At 39.3% G+C, this 20,058-nt stretch overlaps 2 non-coding genes across 2 annotated transcripts; both read right to left on the reverse strand.

Moving 5' to 3' along the window:
* Positions 1-11,124: 11,124 nt before the first annotated feature.
* TRNAL-AAG lies at positions 11,125-11,205 on the reverse strand. Its single transcript has one exon. It is a non-coding gene; the product is annotated as a tRNA-Leu (tRNA).
* A 2,070-nt stretch (positions 11,206-13,275) lies between these two features.
* Positions 13,276-13,356, reverse strand: TRNAL-AAG. The gene has a single exon. It is a non-coding gene; the product is annotated as a tRNA-Leu (tRNA).
* Between the last annotated feature and the right edge of the window lie 6,702 nt (positions 13,357-20,058).

Genomic DNA, 20,058 nt, shown 5'->3' on the forward strand with positions numbered 1-20,058 from the left:
TCATCACCACATATTCGCGTAGCAAGTACTCCACTGGTCAGAATAAGCCTGACATTGGACCTCTTGGTCATCTCCATACTCTTGGTATGGTTGATTACTATAGCATAGAATTGCTTTTTTTTATATATATTAGACGTATATTATATGTTGTTGTATTCACTCGTATTCCTGTCTTATTTTTTCTTTGTTATGCAAGTTTATTGACCGAATTCTGGCACAATGAACCCTGACATTTTTTTTTAATGAAGGTAATGCCTGCTATAGTCAAACTCATGAAAGATAAAGCAATATTAGTTACCCTAACATATTTTCCTGATTCGAACAGTACTACTCGGTTTGTCGCCATCTGTCGTACTGCTTTCTTAAGCATATTTTAGTATTTGGGTAGCGCCACTGTCGTATAATTCCCATAACGTCATAAGTGTTCTTTTTGATTTGCGTGTCTTTATCATCTTTGATTATTTTTTTCGATGGACATGTAGGCATGCCATGTCAATCATGACATTTCAATGACGTCTTTTTATCAATGGACATGTATATACCTCCAGTAATTTCTCTTGCAGTTGAATAAACATTTGCACGAAACCAATTATGGTTTCATCTTATTTATGATGAAACCAAAATTGTTTTCATCTAATTTTTGTCGACGAAACCAATTTGTTGGTGATATAATTTTTTTTTTGTTAAAACCAGTTTTGGTTTCATCTAATATGTGTTTTTTTTCCAAATTTTATGTCGACGAAACCAATTTTTGTTGGTGAACTAGAAGGACATATTCCAGAGATATTTTTTTACCTGGTGAGCTGGAGATCTAGTCAGGTTATGAAGATCCGTCTCATGTTTTTTGGACAAAATTACTGAATAGGAAGACCCCGAGGTGGAGATATTTTCCTGCTGCATCCTCACCTCAGAGGTCCGTAAACGAGTTCCATATTTCCAAGGCTCATTGGAAAATGAGAATTTTGACAGTGATGATGTCACGAAGAAAAGAAGGAAGGTTCTCACCGGTACCATTGTAGCAGGAGAATCTGAAACTCCCGATTTTGATTGCTCCAAAAAAGTTGATGGTGGTGGTAGGTTTCATCTTATTTGTGTTTCTTCCGTTATGAAACCAAATTTTGGTTTCAGCTGATTTTTTCCTAGTTTATTTGGCCTGAATTGGAAGTCGATGTATTTGGTTTCATCATTGAAGTTTGTGTTGGTGAAATGACAATATGTGGAAAAATGATAAAACCAATTTCGGTTTCATCATTTTTTATGTTTGGTTTCATCATTTTTTTCTTATTTTGTTGAGTATTTATCAATGAAATTCATTTTTTGTGGCGGTGGCGGCTGGTTGGTGGTGGAGGTCGGCGATAATGATGGTGTTGCTCGACGACGATGGTGGTCGTCGTCGGCGGTGGTCTGTGGTGGTGGTTGGCATCAGCGATGGTAGTGCGGTGGTAATTGGCGCGGTGGTGGTGGTGGTGGCTGTGGGTGGTGGTGGTTGGCGGCTGTGGTGGTGGTGGCGCGTTGGTGGTTGTGGTAGTTGGCGGCAATGGCGGTGGTGGTTGGTGGTGGTGCGATGGTGGTGGTTGGTGGCGGTGGTAGTGGTGGCGCGATGGTGGTGATCGACGGCGATCAGTGGTGATGGTCAGCGACAAGTGGCAGTCGGTGGTATTGCTAGTTGCTGGTGGTGCGTTGTTGCTGGTGGTGATAATATTAATAAAAATTAAAGGTGGGGTTGATTTTTGTTTTTATTGGGGTGATTTAAACTAGAACGACAATATAAATAATTTATATTAAATGAGATTTTTGTAAACAATTTGTTTTGTTGGAGTTTTTGTACATGGATAGGGGTGTTGTAACTCACGGATTACATTACATACATTCTGTTGAATACTCCTCTTTGTTTCCTATTATCACTGTTGCCATATACAGAAGCAGCAATAATGTGTGTCAATTGTACAAGAGCTCCGGCCATAGTTCTGATAGGATGCCAGACCAAAACGATAGAATCCTACACTAATTTCGATCACTTTATTGGAGATGAGCCACCAAATCAATAACTTGTACGTAATTATAGAGAACATATAATAAAAAGTGGAATCCTAAACAAGGAAACCTAGTCCTAATCAAATACGGAGTACTTGCATGAAGTTTTCTGGAATGCTGGACATTCTCTATTAGAGTTTTTATTTTCTTAGGTTGGAGAACTCAGTGGTTCGCTCTTTATAGACTATAGACTGAATTAATAGTGTGCCTCAGAATCCTTGCCGCAATCTGCCTTCCGAACAAAAATTAACCCAGCTGGTCTTGATTGCACCAACTCAAGCCAAAATAACGACAAAACAAAAATGAAGTGTTGACAGTGGGATATGATTAGCTTAGCAGGCTGATAAAAACCAAAGCTAATGTGAAAAATATGTGATATGAATAGCTTAGCAGTATTGCAGCAAAGCAGTATCCTAAAGCAGTTCTTTCCTAAAGAAACCTTACTTTGCCGGCTATCTCTCTCGGCCTGACAAAACTCCATGCTCAAATGAAAAAGACCGTGCATACAAATCCATAAATTCACTTTCCAAATCCAAAATTGACTAACAACACTGTTGACTCATGATTTATAAAGGGGATACCAGTTTTACTAGTGCATACCGTTTCATATAGGATAAAAAGATCCCACTAATCCTGACCGTTGGATCGATGAAATGATATCAGCACTTAGGAGGACTGATATCCCCTTTATAAATCGTGTCTTGACTTTCCAAAGAAAGTAGAGATCACTTTCTCTTCCACATACTATTATTTTTTATTTTTTTATTTCCAAAGGAAAAAAAACTACTAACTAGCTAAACTAGTATTGAACATAAAACCGGACAAGAATAATTTTTAGAAATTAGATTGATTCAAAGGTGGAGGACGAGATTACTGCACTATCACCATGCTTGTTGGATTGGATAGCATCAAAAATGGGCATGAAAATGATCTGTGTCATAGTTGCTTGAAATAACAGTGAGTTAATTAAAGACCATTTCTCTTTGGCATCGTCTTCTTGGACACTAATGCTTAGAACAATTCTTAGATTTTAGAAATCATTCTCTTCCAGTTTCAAATAATGCTCTAGATTCCTGTCATTAACGTAGCTTTTTACTCAAATGACGTCAAGAATGACAAAATCAAAAGAGCTACTTGAAATTGGAAGAGAATTATTTTTAACAATTCTAAGAACCGTTCCAAGCATCTATATATGTATAAGATACCAAATGAAGCTCTATTTTCTGTAATTCTTCTCTACTTAACTTGTGCAAAGAATTGATGTATAATATTTATTACATTAATAACATCAAGATGGAGATAAAATAGGGAGAGTAGTTTTGAATATTGAAAACTTCTACTGCTACGTCAGGTGAGCTCTGATCCTTTGACATTTTTTTTTCATAATAACTTTACGGCGTTATAGGCAGACCGAAGATAGATGAAGGAAACTAAAAGCCAATTCACGAAATGACAAGAGTCAGCCGACTTAGCTCAGTGGTAGAGCGCGTGACTTTTAATCCCGATCCCCTTAGTCGGCGTTTAGAGCAACCACAGTCATGGAAGAGATTAAATACCAAAAGCTAGACCAAGAGCTAAAAAATAATGGTTTTAGTGGAGGTGAAGTGCAATGGTGAAGACTAGATTTTAGTCTGGCGGAGGATATACCAGCGCATGGAGTTAAGCGGGTGTGTAACTATTAAGGAAAGTGTAATACTTTCCAAGACCGTAGTGGTCAGTCTATGGAAAGTATTGTATGTAAGTCATTAATGTGAGACTGATAAGGTAAGTGATATTTTAGGAAAGTGTGGTCATATACTAGGAAAGGATTGTCCATGTAAGTCATGATTTTGAGACTTATAAGGAAAGTCTCAAATCCGTGTCTTAGGAATAAAATTAAGAAAGGAATTTACCAAAGTTTTAACATGGCATCACGAGCCGGTTGAAAACCGAAAAAAAAAAATCGTTGAGAATGGGTGGAGATGGAGAATCAAGCAAAGACAAGAATATAGATTATGATACGCAAAAGAAGAATCCAGTATATCACCTAGGATTTGCGAATGGAAGAGGTGGTAGAGGACAAGGAACGGGCAATCAGGTTCGAGCACATAATCTAAATATATCAGAGACAAAGCAGTCAAATGGTCCATATTCCTCAGACGGCTCAGATTTGATGGGAGTAACCGCAACACAACTCAGACAGGTGCTTGAGTTTTTGAATGCAAAGAAAAATACGTCCCAACTTCAAGGTAAGCAAACTAAACCGAATTGGATTATTGACACGGGAGCTACAAATCATGTCACGTGTAGAAGAGATGACATGATTGATGTGAAAGATATTGTGGAGTGTACTGTTGGACTCCCAGATGGAAAATATGCACAATCTGAGAAAATAGGGACTATTATTCTGCAGGGCGGTTTGAGACTTAATAATGTGCTTTATGTTCCTCAAATAACTTGTAACCTAATTTCAGTCACACAACTTATTGATGAATTAATGTGTACGGTACAATGTACTAACAGTTTATGTCTTATACAGGACCGGTTGACGAGGAAGGTGATTGGAATGGGTGAACGACAAGGTGGACTGTATATTTTCTGTGGTGTGCCTCGAGTTGAAGTTATGGCAGTCAGTGGAGAATCATACGAGCTGTGGCATCGACGAATGGGGCATCCATCAGAAAAAGTATTGCAAAGGTTGCCGGGTGTGAGTAGATTGAAGAAGCATAATGAAGTTTGTGATATTTTCCCAAGAGCGAAACAACATAGGAGTAGCTTTACTAGTAGTCTAAGTAAATCCAGTTGTATTTTTGAGTTGATTCATATAGATTTATGGGGTCCTTATAGGGCTACATCGTCTTGTGGAGCACAATATTTTTTAACAATAATAGATGATTTTTCAAGAGGTGTGTGGATTCATTTACTTCCAAATAAAACGGCAGTTGAACGAACGTTTCTTGATTTCATTGCTCTTGTGAAACGACAATTTGATAAAGATATCAAAGTTGTTAGAAGTGATAATTGTACCGAGTTTAATTCATTACGTGGATATTTTAAGACTAATGGGATAGTTTTTGAAACATCGTGTGTAGGCACTCCGCAACAAAATGGAAGAGTGGAGAGAAAGCATCAACATATATTGAATGTGGCAAGGGCTTTGAGATTTCAAGCCAACTTGCCAATACGGTTTTGGGGAGAATGCGCATTGACAGCTGCGTATTTGATTAATCGTACTCCTACACCTATTCTGGAAAATAAAACGCCGTATGAAATATTGTTTGGAAAGCAACCTCTGTATAATCGGTTGAAAGTGTTTGGATGCCTGTGTTATGTGCATGATCAAAGTAATAAAGGTGATAAATTTGCAAGTAGAGGAAGGAGGTGTGTTTTTCTTGGATATCCGTTTGGTAAAAAGGCATGGCAAGTATATGACTTGGATGAAAGAAAATTTCTTGTGTCAAGAGACGTCCAGTTTTGTGAGAATAGTTTCCCATATAAGAATGAAACATCTGTGTTGCAGCAGCCAACAGTTTCGACTCGCAACGAGAGTGTTCAGCCTGGTCATGATTTTGAGACCGAGGTGACTGGTGTATCAGCTGAGACTGATCAGCTGAATCCAGCGTTTGACTGGAGTGATGATGAAGACGTAACAGCGACAACAGGAGAAAGTGTGGCAGTACCAGGCGTAACTGCGACAGCAGGAGACGCTGTAGGCATACCGGGCGTAACTGTGACACAAGGAGAAGGTGTAGCAGTTCAAGATGTGACTGCAACGGAAGAAGAACGTGTAGCAGTTCAAGAGAGATCTGACATTATGAGTCCGGGCAATGATGTTGCAGTAGAAGGTGATATGGGTAAAGGAAAGCGTACGAAAATTCCATCGAGTAGGCTTAAGGGATTTGTGACGCACACCACTCGAGAAAAAGTCCATCTCATCTTCATTCATCACAATCATCCTCCTCAGGTACACCGTATCCTTTGACATATTATGTTAGTTGTGATAAATTTTCTAGACCGTATAAGAAATTTCTTGCAGCTATAACTGCGAGTTCTGCACCTCGCAACTTTAAAGAAGCAATGAAACATCCAGGATGGAGGAAACCATGGAGGAAGAAATACGAGCACTAGAAGAACAAGATACCTGGGTTTTGCAAGAATTACCGGAGGGCAAGAGAGCACTAGGAAGTAAATGGATATATACAGAAAAGTATGATGAAAATGGGAATTTGGTTCGTTTAAAAGCAAGATTGGTGATCTTTGGAAATCATCAGGTGGAAGGCTTAGATTACAAAGAGACCTTTGCACCTGTAGCAAAAATGACAACAGTGCGCACTTTTCTAGCTGTTGCAGCTGTTAAAAATTGGGAAGTACATCAGATGGATGTGCACAATGCATTTCTACATGGAGATTTGGAGGAAGAGGTGTATATGAAAATACCACCTGGATTTGCGAGAGGTAATCCTAATATGGTATGTAGAATGAAGAAATCATTGTATGGTTTGAAACAGGCTCCACGTTGTTGGTTCGCAAAACTATCAACAGCTTTGAAGAATTATGGTTTTCGGCAATCTTATTCAGACTATTCTCTCTTCACTATGATCAAAGGAAAGATGCAGCTTAATGTTTTGGTGTATGTGGATGATTTGATTGTTGCAGGAGATAATATAGTGGAGCTAAATAAATTTAAAACATATTTGGGACAGTGTTTCAAGATGAAAGATTTGGGAAAATTAAAATATTTTCTGGGCTTGGAGATAGCTCGCAGTAAGCAAGGCATTTATGTTTGTCAACGGAAATATGCATTGGACATTATTATGGAGACGGGGTTATTGGGAGCAAAACCAGCAGAGTTTCCAATGGAAACTAATCATCGTCTAGCTTTGGCAACAGGGCCGTTGCTGATTGATGCAGAAAGGTATCGACGACTGATTGGAAGATTGATTTATCTGGCTGTGACTAGACCAGATCTAGCTTATTCTGTGCATATTTTGTCACAGTTTATGCAGCATCCAAGACAAGAACATTGGGAAGCTGCACTTCGGGTAGTTAGATATTTGAAAAAGAATCCTGGGCAAGGAATTTGTTGCGCTCTGATAGTAGTCTAAGTTTAAAAGGCTGGTGTGATTCAGATTGGGCAAGCTGTCCTTTGACTAGACGATCGTTGACAGGATGGTTTGTGCTTCTTGGAGATTCACCAGTGTCTTGGAAGACCAAAAAGCAGTACACAGTTTCTCGGAGTTCAGCTGAAGCAGAATACAGATCTATGGCTGCAGCTACTTGTGAATTGAAGTGGTTGAAGCAATTACTAGGTGATTTGGGAGTTTGTCATACACAGGGAATGAGTCTTCTTTGTGATAGTCAGTCGGCATTGTATATTGCTCAGAATCCCGTTTTTCACGAAAGAACTAAACATATAGAAGTGGATTGTCATCTCATTAGGGATGCGATAGTACAGAAAATTATTTCTCCCTCTTATACGCCTACGGGGTTGCAGTTGGCGGATATCTTCACCAAATCATTAGGACGAGTTCAGTTTCAAGGTCTTTTGTCCAAGATGGGCATTTGTGACCTGCATGCTCCGTCTTGAGGGGGGGTATTAAGGAAAGTGTAATACTTTCCAAGACCGTAGTGGTCAGTCTATGGAAAGTATTGTCCATGTAAGTCATTAATGTGAGACTGATAAGGTAAGTGATATTTTAGGAAAGTGTGGTCATATACTAGGAAAGGATTGTCCATGTAAGTCATGATTTTGAGACTTATAAGGAAAGTCTCAAATCCGTGTCTTAGGAATAAAATTAAGAAAGGAATTTACCAAAGTTTTAACAGTAACGAGCGTATGCTAGTTAGGCGTGGGTATTGTGGACGTACACATGGGGCGCAACTATAACTCGCGTCTGGGATGGGACGAAGATGAAATAAGAGCCCAATCAATAGGCGCATGTATAACAAGCGTTTTGTGGGGTTAGTTATGTGAACCATAACTTCTTCTAATTTGATAAAGTATTACACAATTGAGACGAGGACTATATCAACGTTTGGCATGAGGCGTGGGTATAATAGTCGTTCTCCCCGGCGGTGTTTATAACGACGCCTCATTCATACGCTAATTCTATTAACGTTCCAATCACGGGCGCTCACAATACTAACGCTTAAATCCAGACGCTCACTGTACACGCGCCTAATCTCTTACGCTCATTATACTTCCGCCTCACTATATTTTGATTTGGTCTGGGTTGACGACTACATTTGGTCTCAAACCCTAGTTTTTCAGACCAAATATAACTATGGTCCTCTCCCTATGCTTCACTTTCAGACTAAATTTGGGTATAGTCCCCAAATTTGATCGTGACTGTGGTTGCTCTTAGCCTAAGAAAAATTCATTCTTAGTTTTTTTTTTTTTTTTTACTTAGTGAATTTTTCGTATGCCATCCAACCTACGAAGCTGGTCTTTCCTACTGACCAACCTATGAAGAGACCATGCATGCCTCAGAATCCTTCTCCCGATCCTCCTTGGCGAGATTCTCCAGCAAAAAGTCGACCACTGCCTCTCTGGGGTAAACTACGGCCTCAGCTACAGCTGAGCAAACTATATATGCATGGTACTAGCTTTGTTCCTATATGCCTTACTTTAGTTGAAAGTTGGTTGCTAGAGCCTGAACCCACGCCCTTTCGGACCAGCGCCTTAAGCTAGCGCCTTAGACCAACTCGGCCATATCAAAATCGTTGTTTGGATTGCATGCAGATAAGAAACATACAAACAAATATAGCATCTTATTGGCCTTTTGTGCTCACCTGTTTGCACCAAATTTAAAACAACATAGGTTGTGCTAGTGATGCAAGAACGCATGGCGCATCCGTGTCAAATGGTAATTTCTCCAATATCCAGTACATGTATTCTGATGTCTAAAACATCCCATGGTGCTACAGAAATAAATTGCACTACCGTGGTGTTCCCATCAACCACCAATATCCACTATTTTGAGTTGTTCGGCAAAATTTACAATCTTCAAAATCAAAAAGTGTATTATGGATATCGAGTGCTGAAATCCACGGGGAAATTTAAGTTGATGTATGTATGTTGCAATAGCAAACAATTTTTGTGAATTGGTGATTGCGAAAGAAGAAATAAAAAAGACCAAACATCTAAAATTCAAAGCATTCAATTTATATCCTCCTCCGCCAGTCCTCAATGGAGACAACTGGCTTCAATTGTCCCTACCATGCAACATCTAATATTTCATCGTATTGGAAATGGATTATCAACCCCAATGGAAGCCAATTGGATTCCACACTCAACAAATCTACACCCGACACATTGTCGCCCAATCCGAACGGTAGCAGATATCATCGACCCAATATCCCATTCCTGGAATCATGAAAAATTAAGCACCCTTCCCACTCCTATAATCCAAAAAATCATAAACATCCACTTTCTTCAAAATAGCCGCCAAGACGAAATTATCTGGCCACACTCAAATTCTGGAAACTACACTACCTTATCAGGATACAAATGTTTAACCCGAGGTCAACCAACTCATACCACTCTCCCACCTACCAAATTTCTATGGACTTTACCATGTCCACCAAAAATTCGTCTTTTCTTGTGGAAAGCCATCAATGAAGGACTACCAACCTTCTCTATCCTACATCACATCCATTTAACCAACTCAGACATTTGCCCGAGATGTAACACAGATCCAGAATCAGCAACTCACCTTCTAATTCATTGTCCAACGACAACCAATTCATGGAACACCTTATTCAACCAATCTACAAGTTCACCAACCTCCAACCCCCCGCAACATTCACCTTAACACCTCAAACAACCATATCCCAAATCCTTCAACAACCAGCATTAACATCTGCAATTTCCTCGTTCTGTTTTTTATTTTGGACCTTATGGATGGCTAGAAATGATCTAATATACCAACAAAAGCAAACAACTTCAGAAGATATCCTAGTCTGGGCACAAAAACTGCAACAAGAATACTACGGGGCTATCCACTCTTCACCACCAATCATTCCAGGAGATACACCAATATTTAACCACCCAATAAGAGATAAAAGCGCATTAAAAATATCGGTGGGATGGTCAATTCCGAACATCAACTGGATCAATATTAACACGGATGGAGCAGCCAGATGTCACCTAGGATTTTCGGGGGAGGGGGTTCATCTGCAGGGACTCCGGCGCACGAACTTTAATAATTGTAGCTCAACCACTGGGAATTACGACTGCATTAACTGCAGAAACTTAGGCTTTGCTTTTGACCTCAAGAACAGCAACAGAGAGGCAATGACCAAGAGTTCTCTTTGAAACAGACTCAGAGAACCTTCTGCGCTTCATTACCTCCTCCACCCCTCTACCTTGGCACATAGCAGGAATGATTGAAGAAATAAAAAGTAGACTTCGGCATATCCCGCAAGCTGCTATTCAACACAACTACAGGGTAAGAAATCAGGCAGTCGACGGAATGGCCAACCACGCAGCAGATGAAAGCCAAACAAGAAATTCATTAACCAAAAGCGTCAGGTTCGAGCACACAGCCTTAACATATCAGACGCAAGGAAGTCAGGTGGAGCGTCCTCATCAGAAGCGTTAGGTTTGACCGGAGTCACAGCAACACAGCTTCAACAGGTGCTTGAGTTTTTAAACTCAAGAAAATTCACGCCTCAGCTCCAAGGTAAGAAGAATAAAACTATTTGGATGTAGACACGGGAGCTACAAATCATGTCACATATAAAAGGGATGACATGATAGAGATAAAAGATATTAAGGCATGCACTATTGGACTTCCAGATGGGAAGTATGCACTTTCTAAGAAGATAGGAACTGTTATCCTTCATGGGGGTTTGAGACTAGAGAATGTGCTTTATGTGCCTCAGATAACTTGTAACTTAATTTCGGTTACACAACTTATTGATGAGAAAAGATGTATTATCCAATATTCCAATGTACTAACAGTTTATGTCTTATATGAGCTTTGTTCCTATATGCCTTACTTTAGTTGAAAGTTGGTTGCTAGAGCCTGAACTGTGGATGAATCTAAGTTTACCAATGGCGTTAAGAATTTTTCCATCAGAAAAAAATAAATAAAAAAATTTTTTAACTGTTGACAGTGGGATTTGAACCCACGGCCTTTCGAACCAGCGACTTAAGCTGGCGCCTTAGACCAACTCGGCCATATCAACATCGTTGTTTGGATTGCATGCAGATAAGAAACATACAAACGAATATAGCATCTTATTTGCCTTTTGTGCCTACACTAGAGCTTAACCGGTGCCTCGTTTTATTTCTTATTATATCATAGTTTTAGACCTCACCTGTTTGCACCAAATTTAAAATCGTCAACATAGGTTGTGCTAGTGATGCAAGAACGCATGGCGCATCCGTGTCAAATGGTAATTTCTCCAATATCCAGTACATGTATTCTGATGTCTAAAACATCCCATTGTGCTACAGAAATAAATTTCACTACCAACTTGGATAGTCCATGTAGATGGTCTATTTACGTAAGTAGCAGACTTGAGACCCAAGTAATCGGTCTCAAGTCGGTAGGTCTAGGGTTTGTGTCTTGTAACCCAAGTTTGGTCTTGTATAAGTTAAGACGTGATGAATGAATGAAAACACTCATAATTATCAAAACTTAACATGGCATCAAGAGCCAGTTAAGAACCCTAAAAGAAAACGATGGATGGTGAAACAGATTCATCCAAAGGGAAAAATATAGAGTGTGATATGCAGAAGAAGAATCCAGTCTACCATCTAGGATCGAGTGATGGTCCAGGTATCATCATCACGCCGATTTTTCTAAAGGGGACTAACTATGATGAATGGGCTAGAGCCATAAGAAGATCATTGATAGCTAAAAGGAAGTTTGGTTTTGTTGATGGAACAATCACAAAACCTGAAGATAGTGACCAGTTGGAAGAGTGGATTGCTATCCAGTCAATGCTTGTTTCATGGATTAGAAACACGTTAGATTCACCAATGAGATCGAGCTTGGGAGACTATGATAATGCAAACTTGATGTGGACACAGTTGAAGAGAAGATATTGTGTTGTAAGCGGAACAAGAATTTGTCAACTGAAAGCTTTGTTAAGTGAGTGCAAACAAAAGAAAGCAGAAGGTGTACCTGAGTACTTTGGGATATTGAACAAGATATGGGATGAGATGGTAACATACATGAGGGTACCTCAGTGCAAGTGTGGTAAGTGCACTTGTAATATCGCATCACAAGTAAGTATGTTGAGAGAAGAAGACTTTCTGCATTATTTTTTGATTGGACTAGACTCTGTGTATAGTTTCGTGCGTGAACAACTGTTGGCTAGAGACCCGTTGCCATCAACAGATGTAACATACTAGACAATGGTGAATTCGGAGCGTCTGCGTATAGGAGAAGTAGCTATGTCTACGGAGGTACATGACAATGTGATGGCATTCAGAGTACAATCTGATCAACGTCAACTCAATAATACGTATGATCCTAACAAGCATTGCAAGTACTGTTTCAGATATAGACACTCATAGGATGGGTGTTTTCAACGTATTGGATACCCAGAATGGTGGGGAGACAGACCTAGAGGCGGAAGAGGATCTGGTCGAGGAGGCAGAACCAATGGTAGAGGGCTAGGTGGCACTAACTTTACCGGTGGTAGAGGTGGTCGAGGACAAGGTGCAGGCAACCAGGTTCGAGCACACAACCTTAATATATCAGACGCAAGGCATTCAGGTGGAGCGTCCTCATCAGAAGCGTCAGGTTTTACCGGAGTCACAGCAACACAGCTTCAACAGGTGCTTGAGTTTTTAAACTCAAGAAAATCCACGCCTCAGCTCCAAGGTAAGAAGAATAAAACTGTTTGGATTATGGACACGGGAGCTACAAATCATGTCACATATAAAAGGGATGACATGATAGAGATAAAAGATATTAAGGCATGCACTATTGGACTTCCAGATGGGAAGTATGCACTTTCTAAGAAGATAGGAATTGTTATCCTTCATGGGGGTTTGAGACTAGAGAATGTGCTTTATGTGCCTCAGATAACTTGTAAATTAATTTCGGTTACACAACTTATTGATGAGAAAAGATGTAATATCCAATGTACTAACAGTTTATGTCTTATACTAGCTTTGTTCCTATATACCTTACTTTAGTTGAAAGTTGGTTGCTAGAGCCTGAACTGTGGATGAATCTAAGTTTACCAATGGCGTTAAGCATTTTTCCATCATAAAAAAAAAAAACAAAAAAAAAAATTAACTGTTGACAGTGGGATTTGAACCCACGCCCTTTCGGACCAGCGCCTTAAGCTGGCGCCTTAGACCAACTCGCCCATATCAACATCGTTGTTTGGATTGCATGCAGATAAGAAACATACAAACGAATATAGCATCTTATTGGCCTTTTGTGCCTACACTAGATCTTAACCGGTGCCTCGTTTTATTTCTTATTATATCGTAGTTTTAGACCTCACATGTTTGCACCAAATTTAAAATCGTCAACATAGGTTGTGCCAGTGATGCAAGAACGCATGGCGCATCCGTGTCAAATGGTAATTTCTCCAATATCCAGTACATGTATTCTGATGTCTAAAACATCCCATGGTGCTACAGAAATAAATTGCACTACCAACTTGGATAGTCCATGTAGATGGTCTGTTTACGTAAGTAGCAAACTTGAGACCCAAGTAATCGGTCTCAAGTCGGTAGGTATAGGGTTTTTGTCTTATAACCCAAGTTTGGTCTTGTATAAGTTAAGACGTGATGAATGAATGAAAACACACAGAATTATCAAAACTTAACATGGCATCAAGAGCCAGTAAAGAACCCTAAAAGAAAACGATAGATGGTGAAACAGATTCATCCAAAGGGAAAAATATAGAGTGTGATATGCATAAGAAGAATCCAGTCTACCATCTAGGATCGAGTGATGGTCCAGGTATCATCATCACGCCGATTGTTCTAAAGGGGACTAACTATGATGAATGGGCTAGAGCCATAAGAAGATCATTGATATCTAAAAGGAAGTTTGGTTTTGTTGATGGAACAATCACAAAACCTGAAGATAGTGACCAGTTGGAAGAGTGGATTGTTGTCCAGTCAATGCTTGTTTCATGGATTAGCAACACGTTAGATTCACCAATTAGATCGAGCTTGGGAGACTATGATAATGCAAACTTGCTGTGGACACAGTTGAAGAGAAGATTTTGTGTTGTAAGCGGAACAAGAATCTGTCAGCTGAAAGCTTCGTTAAGTGAGTGCAAACAAAGGAAATCTGAAGGTGTAGCTGAGTACTTTGGGAGATTGAACAAGATATGGGATGAGATGGTAACATACATGAGGGTACCTCAGTGCAAGTGTGGTAAGTGCACTTGTAATATCGCATCACAAGTAAGTATGTTGAGAGAAGAAGACTTTCTGCATTATTTTTTGATTGGACTAGACTCTGTGTATAGTTTCGTGCGTGAACAACTGTTGGCTAGAGACCCGTTGCCATCAACAGATGTAACATACTAGACAATGGTGAATTCGGAGCGTCTGCGTATAGGAGAAGTAGCTATGTCTACGGAGGTACATGACAATGTGATGGCATTCAGAGTACAATCTGATCAACGTCAACTCAATAATACGTATGATCCTAACAAGCATTACAAGTACTGTTTCAGAGATGGACACTCAGAGGATGGGTTTTTTCAACGTATTGGATACGCAGAATGGTGGGGAGACAGACCTAGAGGCGTAAGAGGATCTGGTCGAGGAGGCAGAACCAATGGTAGAGGGTGTGGTGGCACTAACTTTACCGGTGGTAGAGGTGGTCGAGGACAAGGTGCAGGAAACCAGGTTCGGGCACACAACCTTAATATATCAGACGCAAGGAATTCAGGTGGAGCGTCCTCATCAGAAGCGTCAGGTTTGACCGGAGTCACAGCAACACAGCTTCAACAGGTGCTTGAGTTTTTAAACTCAAGAAAATCCACGCCTCAGCTCCAAGGTAAGAAGAATAAAACTGTTTCGATTGTAGACACGGGAGCTACAAATCATGTCACATATAAAGGGATGACATGATAGAGATAAAAGATATTAAGGCATGCACTATTGGACTTCCAGATGGGAAGTATGCACTTTCTGAGAAGATAGGAACTGTTATCCTTCATGGGGGTTTGAGACTAGAGAATGTGCTTTATGTGCCTCAGATAACTTGTAACTTAATTTCGGTTACACAACTTATTGATGAGAAAAGATGTATTATCCAATGTACTAACAATTATGTCTTATACAGGACCGGTTGACGAGGAGGATGATTGGAGTGGCTGAGAGACAAGGTGGACTGTATATTTTCTGTGGTGTGCCTCAAGTTGAAGTTATGGTTGTTTGTGGAGATACGTATGAGCTATGGCATCGGCGTATGGGACATCCTTCATAGAAAGTTTTGCAGAAGTTACAAGGAGTGAGTAGGTTAATAAAGAAGAATAATGATGCTTGTGATATTTGTCCACGAGCAAAACATCATAGGAGTAGTTTTGCTAGTAGTCTCAGTAAATCCAGTTGTATTTTTGAGTTGGTTCATATAGATTTATGGGGTCCGTATAAGACTCAGTCATCGTGTGGAGCACATTATCTTTTGACAATAGTAGATGATTTTTCAAGAGGTGTGTTGATTTATTTGCTTCGAAACAAAACTGAAGTTGAACAGACATTTCTTAACTTCATTGCTCTTGTGAAGCGTCAGTTTAATAAAGAAATCAAAATTGTTAGAAGTGATAATGAAACTGAGTTCAATGCATTGCGTGGATACTTTCGAACTAATGGGATAGTGTTTGAGACATCCTGTGTAGGTACACCACAACAGAAGGGAAGAGTTGAGAGAAAACATCAACATATAATGAATGTGGCAAGGGCTTTGAGATTTCAAGCCAATTTGCCAATAACGTTTTGGGGGGAATGCGCATTGACGGCTGCGTATTTAATCAATCGTACGCCTACACCTATTTTAGATCATAAAACTCCATATGAACTTTTTTTTGGAAAACAACCTCCATATCATCAGTTGAAGGTATTTGGATGCATGTGCTATGTGCATGATCAAAGTAGTAAAGGGGATAAGTTTGCGAGTAGAGGAAGAAGGTGTGTCTTCCTTGGTTATCCGTTTGGTAAAAAGGCATGACAAGTATATGATTTAGACACGAAACAATTTAGGGTATCAAGAGATGTCAAGTTTTTTGAACATCAATTTCCGTTTAAGACTGATGGTGTATCGAGTAAGATGGCGACTGAGATGATGCAGTCGAGATTTAACGCTTCATCTACGACTGATATGCAAGGTGTATCGGCTGAGAGGGTTCAGTCCAGTAGTCCTGATGAGTACTGGAGTGAGGATGAAACAGTATTAGCTCCTCAAGGTGGAGTTTCAACTGAGACATACAGCGCTGGTGCTTCAGCCGAGACCGAGGATGCTGGTGCTTCTACTGAGACTGAAGGTATTGGTGTTTCAGCTGAGTCCGAGGGTATGGGTGAGAGAATACAATACGATGTTCCAAAACAACATGAAGAAAATGTTGCTTCTCTCAATGATGTTGTAGTTGAGGGTGACATGGGTAAAGGGAAGCGTCAGAAGATCCCTTCTAGCAGACTAAAAGGATTTGTGACGCACACCATTCGAGAAAATAGTCTACCTCATCCTCATTCTACACAATCATCATCCTCGGGTACGCCTTATCCTTTGACATATTATGTTAGTTGTGATAAATTTTCTGTTGTGCATAAGAAATATCTTGCAGCTATAACAGCTGGGTCTGAACCCACTAGTACAAACCTTCACATAGGCCACGTTTTTTAGTGTACAGTCCAGCCACGTTTCAGGTTATTTGTGTGGCTATTGGTCATCAGTATAACTATAGCCACATTTTGTTTTACCATGTAGCCATAGTGCACCATTTAGTCATGGGTTTATTCCTAAACCCATCAACTGTATCCATAGGGAAACTTATAGAGGCATCTGATGGCATAAAAATGACTTCGTCAAAGCTCAGGGACAATGTAGAGTGTTGAATAGCCATAACGAACCTGCAACAGGAAAATAGGGTTCTGAGTTCAAAAAAAACAAGGAAGAAAGAACGAGGGCACAACAATTAATACAAGGTGTCAGCCCAACTCAACATAAATTGTGGTCAAGACTTCTTACAAAGAGGACTTTCACAAGATATGGGAAAAACCCTGTCAAGTATGGTATTCAAAACGGTTGAGGGTTAAATTGGAACAAGGAAAATGAGATTAAAATTCACTATTATTCACAGGCTACACAATACAAACTCCTCACACAAGCAAGTGAACCGCTCCATGCAATTCACTTAGGAAAAAGCATCAGTCCGCCCCCAAATGCTTTCACCATAAAATTGAGAACCATAAGACCTTTAGCACCATCATTTTAAATGTTTTTTTTGTGGTTAATGAACTGGAGTTTCCATCATATATCTACAGGGTTACGAATCTAATTTGGGTACTTGGAATTCAATTTCACCATATGCTTTGAGTAATGTTATGAAGTGTATAAAAGATTTCTGAAATACAAGTACAACATGTAGTTATAGTGCATGTGCCCATAAATATATTCAAGCAATAGGACAAAAACATACCAACTCTCATTCTCTTGGATATCTATTTAAAAGTGACCAGAGTAGCAAGTTGTAAAGTACAGTAGTAGAAATTTCAATTGAAGTTCCATATGAGACACGGATAAAATGATGTTATTCATTTTACAAAGAATAAAGCACGCAAACATACAGAAAGCATGCTAAGGAACAGGATTAAACATAAGTTCCATCTTTATCGTTCTTTCAATATCATGTCACTAACCGAATAACCACAGATTAAAGGAAATAAAGCGATGTACCTGCGGGAGTGTGTCATTTTGGCTTGCGTATAAGTAAACCTCGGCAGTCAGTTCGGAAGTAATCATTTCGGGATTCTTTACCCAAGTCTTGTGGATATACAGACGGCAAGATATTATCATTCGCAAAAAATATTACTGTACTGAATTCCTCATCGTTGCCATCGTCATCTCTATAATTTTTGGGAGGTGTCACAAAAACAATAGACTTTTTCTTATCTAACTGGTCTTTGACATAAAATACCTGCTTAGCTTGTGAGGCTAAAATAAAAGGATCATTTTTGTATCCCAACATAGTAAGGTCAACAATCTTGTAGCCAAGAGCATCTCTTTTGACCCCACGTTTATTATCAACCCAATTGCACTTGAACAGATGAACTTTTCTTTCACAGTAATCTAACTCCCATATCTCTTGCAAGACACCATAATAAGAGGCTTTACCATATGTAACATCATCATCTCTAGATATGTGCATGTCATTTGCTGCAACGCTAACCCCACTATTCTGGTGAATTCTACCATCACGGGATCTTGTGCGGAATAGATATCCATTGATGCGATATACAGTGTATTTCGTTACCTCGTAGTGGGGTTAGCGTTGCAGCAAATGACATGCACATATCTAGAGATGATGATGTTACATATGGTAAAAAAATTTAGATCTACAACCAATATTTTTTATTTACCTCTTTCCAAAAGAAAAAAACAAAAATATTACATCAAATTGATTTTGGAGCCAGCCACTCCAAAACTACGATTGCAGTAGGAATGCATTTCTTTTGCTCTTTATATAACAAGACAAAACAATCCCATAATCAAATTCTTGATGTTTTAGATGCAGAGTTCGTGTCCTACAATTCGAGTGTCAAACTTATAGAGGCATCTGATGGCATAAAAATGACTTCGTCAAAGCTCAGGAACAATGTAGAGTGTTGAATAGCCACAACGAACCTGCAACAGGAAAATAGGGTTCTGAGTTCAAAAAAAACAAGGAAGAAAGAACGAGGGCACAACAATTAATACAAGGTGTCAGCCCAACTCAACATAAATTGTGGTCAAGACTTCTTACAAAGAGGACTTTCACAAGATATGGGAAAAACCCTGTCAAGTATGGTATTCAAAACGGTTGAGGGTTAAATTGGAACAAGGAAAATGAGATTAAAATTCACTATTCTTCACAGGCTACACAATACAAACTCCTCACACAAGCAAGTGAACCGCTCCATGCAATTCACTTAGGAAAAAGCATCAGTCCGCCCCCAAATGCTTTCACCATAAAATTGAGAACCATAAGACCTTTAGCACCATCATTTTAAATGTTTTTTTTTGTGGTTAATGAACTGGAATTTCCATCATATATCTACAGGGTTACGAATCTAATTTGGGTACTTGGAATTCAATTTCACCATATGCTTTGAGTAATGTTATGAAGTGTATAAAAGATTTCTGAAATACAAGTACAACATGTAGTTATAGTGCATGTGCCCATAAATATATTCAAGCAATAGGACAAAAACATACCAACTCTCATTCTCTTGGATATCTATTTAAAAGTGACCAGAGTAGCAAATTGTAAAGTACAGTAGTAGAAATTTCAATTGAAGTTCCATATGAGACACGGATAAAATGATGTTATTCATTTTACAAAGAATAAAGCACGCAAACATACAGAAAGCATGCTAAGGAACAGGATTAAACATAAGTTCCATCTTTATCGTTCTTTCAATATCATGTCACTAACCGAATAACCACAGATTAAAGGAAATAAAGCGATGTACCTGCGGGAGTGTGTCATTTTGGCTTGCGTATAAGTAAACCTCGGCAGTCAGTTCGGAAGTAATCATTTCGGGATTCTTTACCCAAGTCTTGTGGATCTACAGACGGCAAGATATTATCATTCGCAGAAAAGATTACTGTACTGAATTCCTCATCGTTGCCATCGTCATCTCTATAATTTTTGGGAGGTGTCACAAAAACAATAGACTTTTTCTTATCTAACTGGTCTTTGACATAAAATACCTGCTTAGCTTGTGAGGCTAAAATAAAAGGATCATTTTTGTATCCCAACATAGTAAGGTCAACAATCTTGTAGCCAAGAGCATCTCTTTTGACCCCACGTTTATTATCAACCCAATTGCACTTGAACAGATGAACTTTT

Source organism: Papaver somniferum, unplaced genomic scaffold (assembly GCF_003573695.1).
Source record: "Papaver somniferum cultivar HN1 unplaced genomic scaffold, ASM357369v1 unplaced-scaffold_16, whole genome shotgun sequence".
Classification (NCBI taxonomy): domain Eukaryota; kingdom Viridiplantae; phylum Streptophyta; class Magnoliopsida; order Ranunculales; family Papaveraceae; genus Papaver; species Papaver somniferum.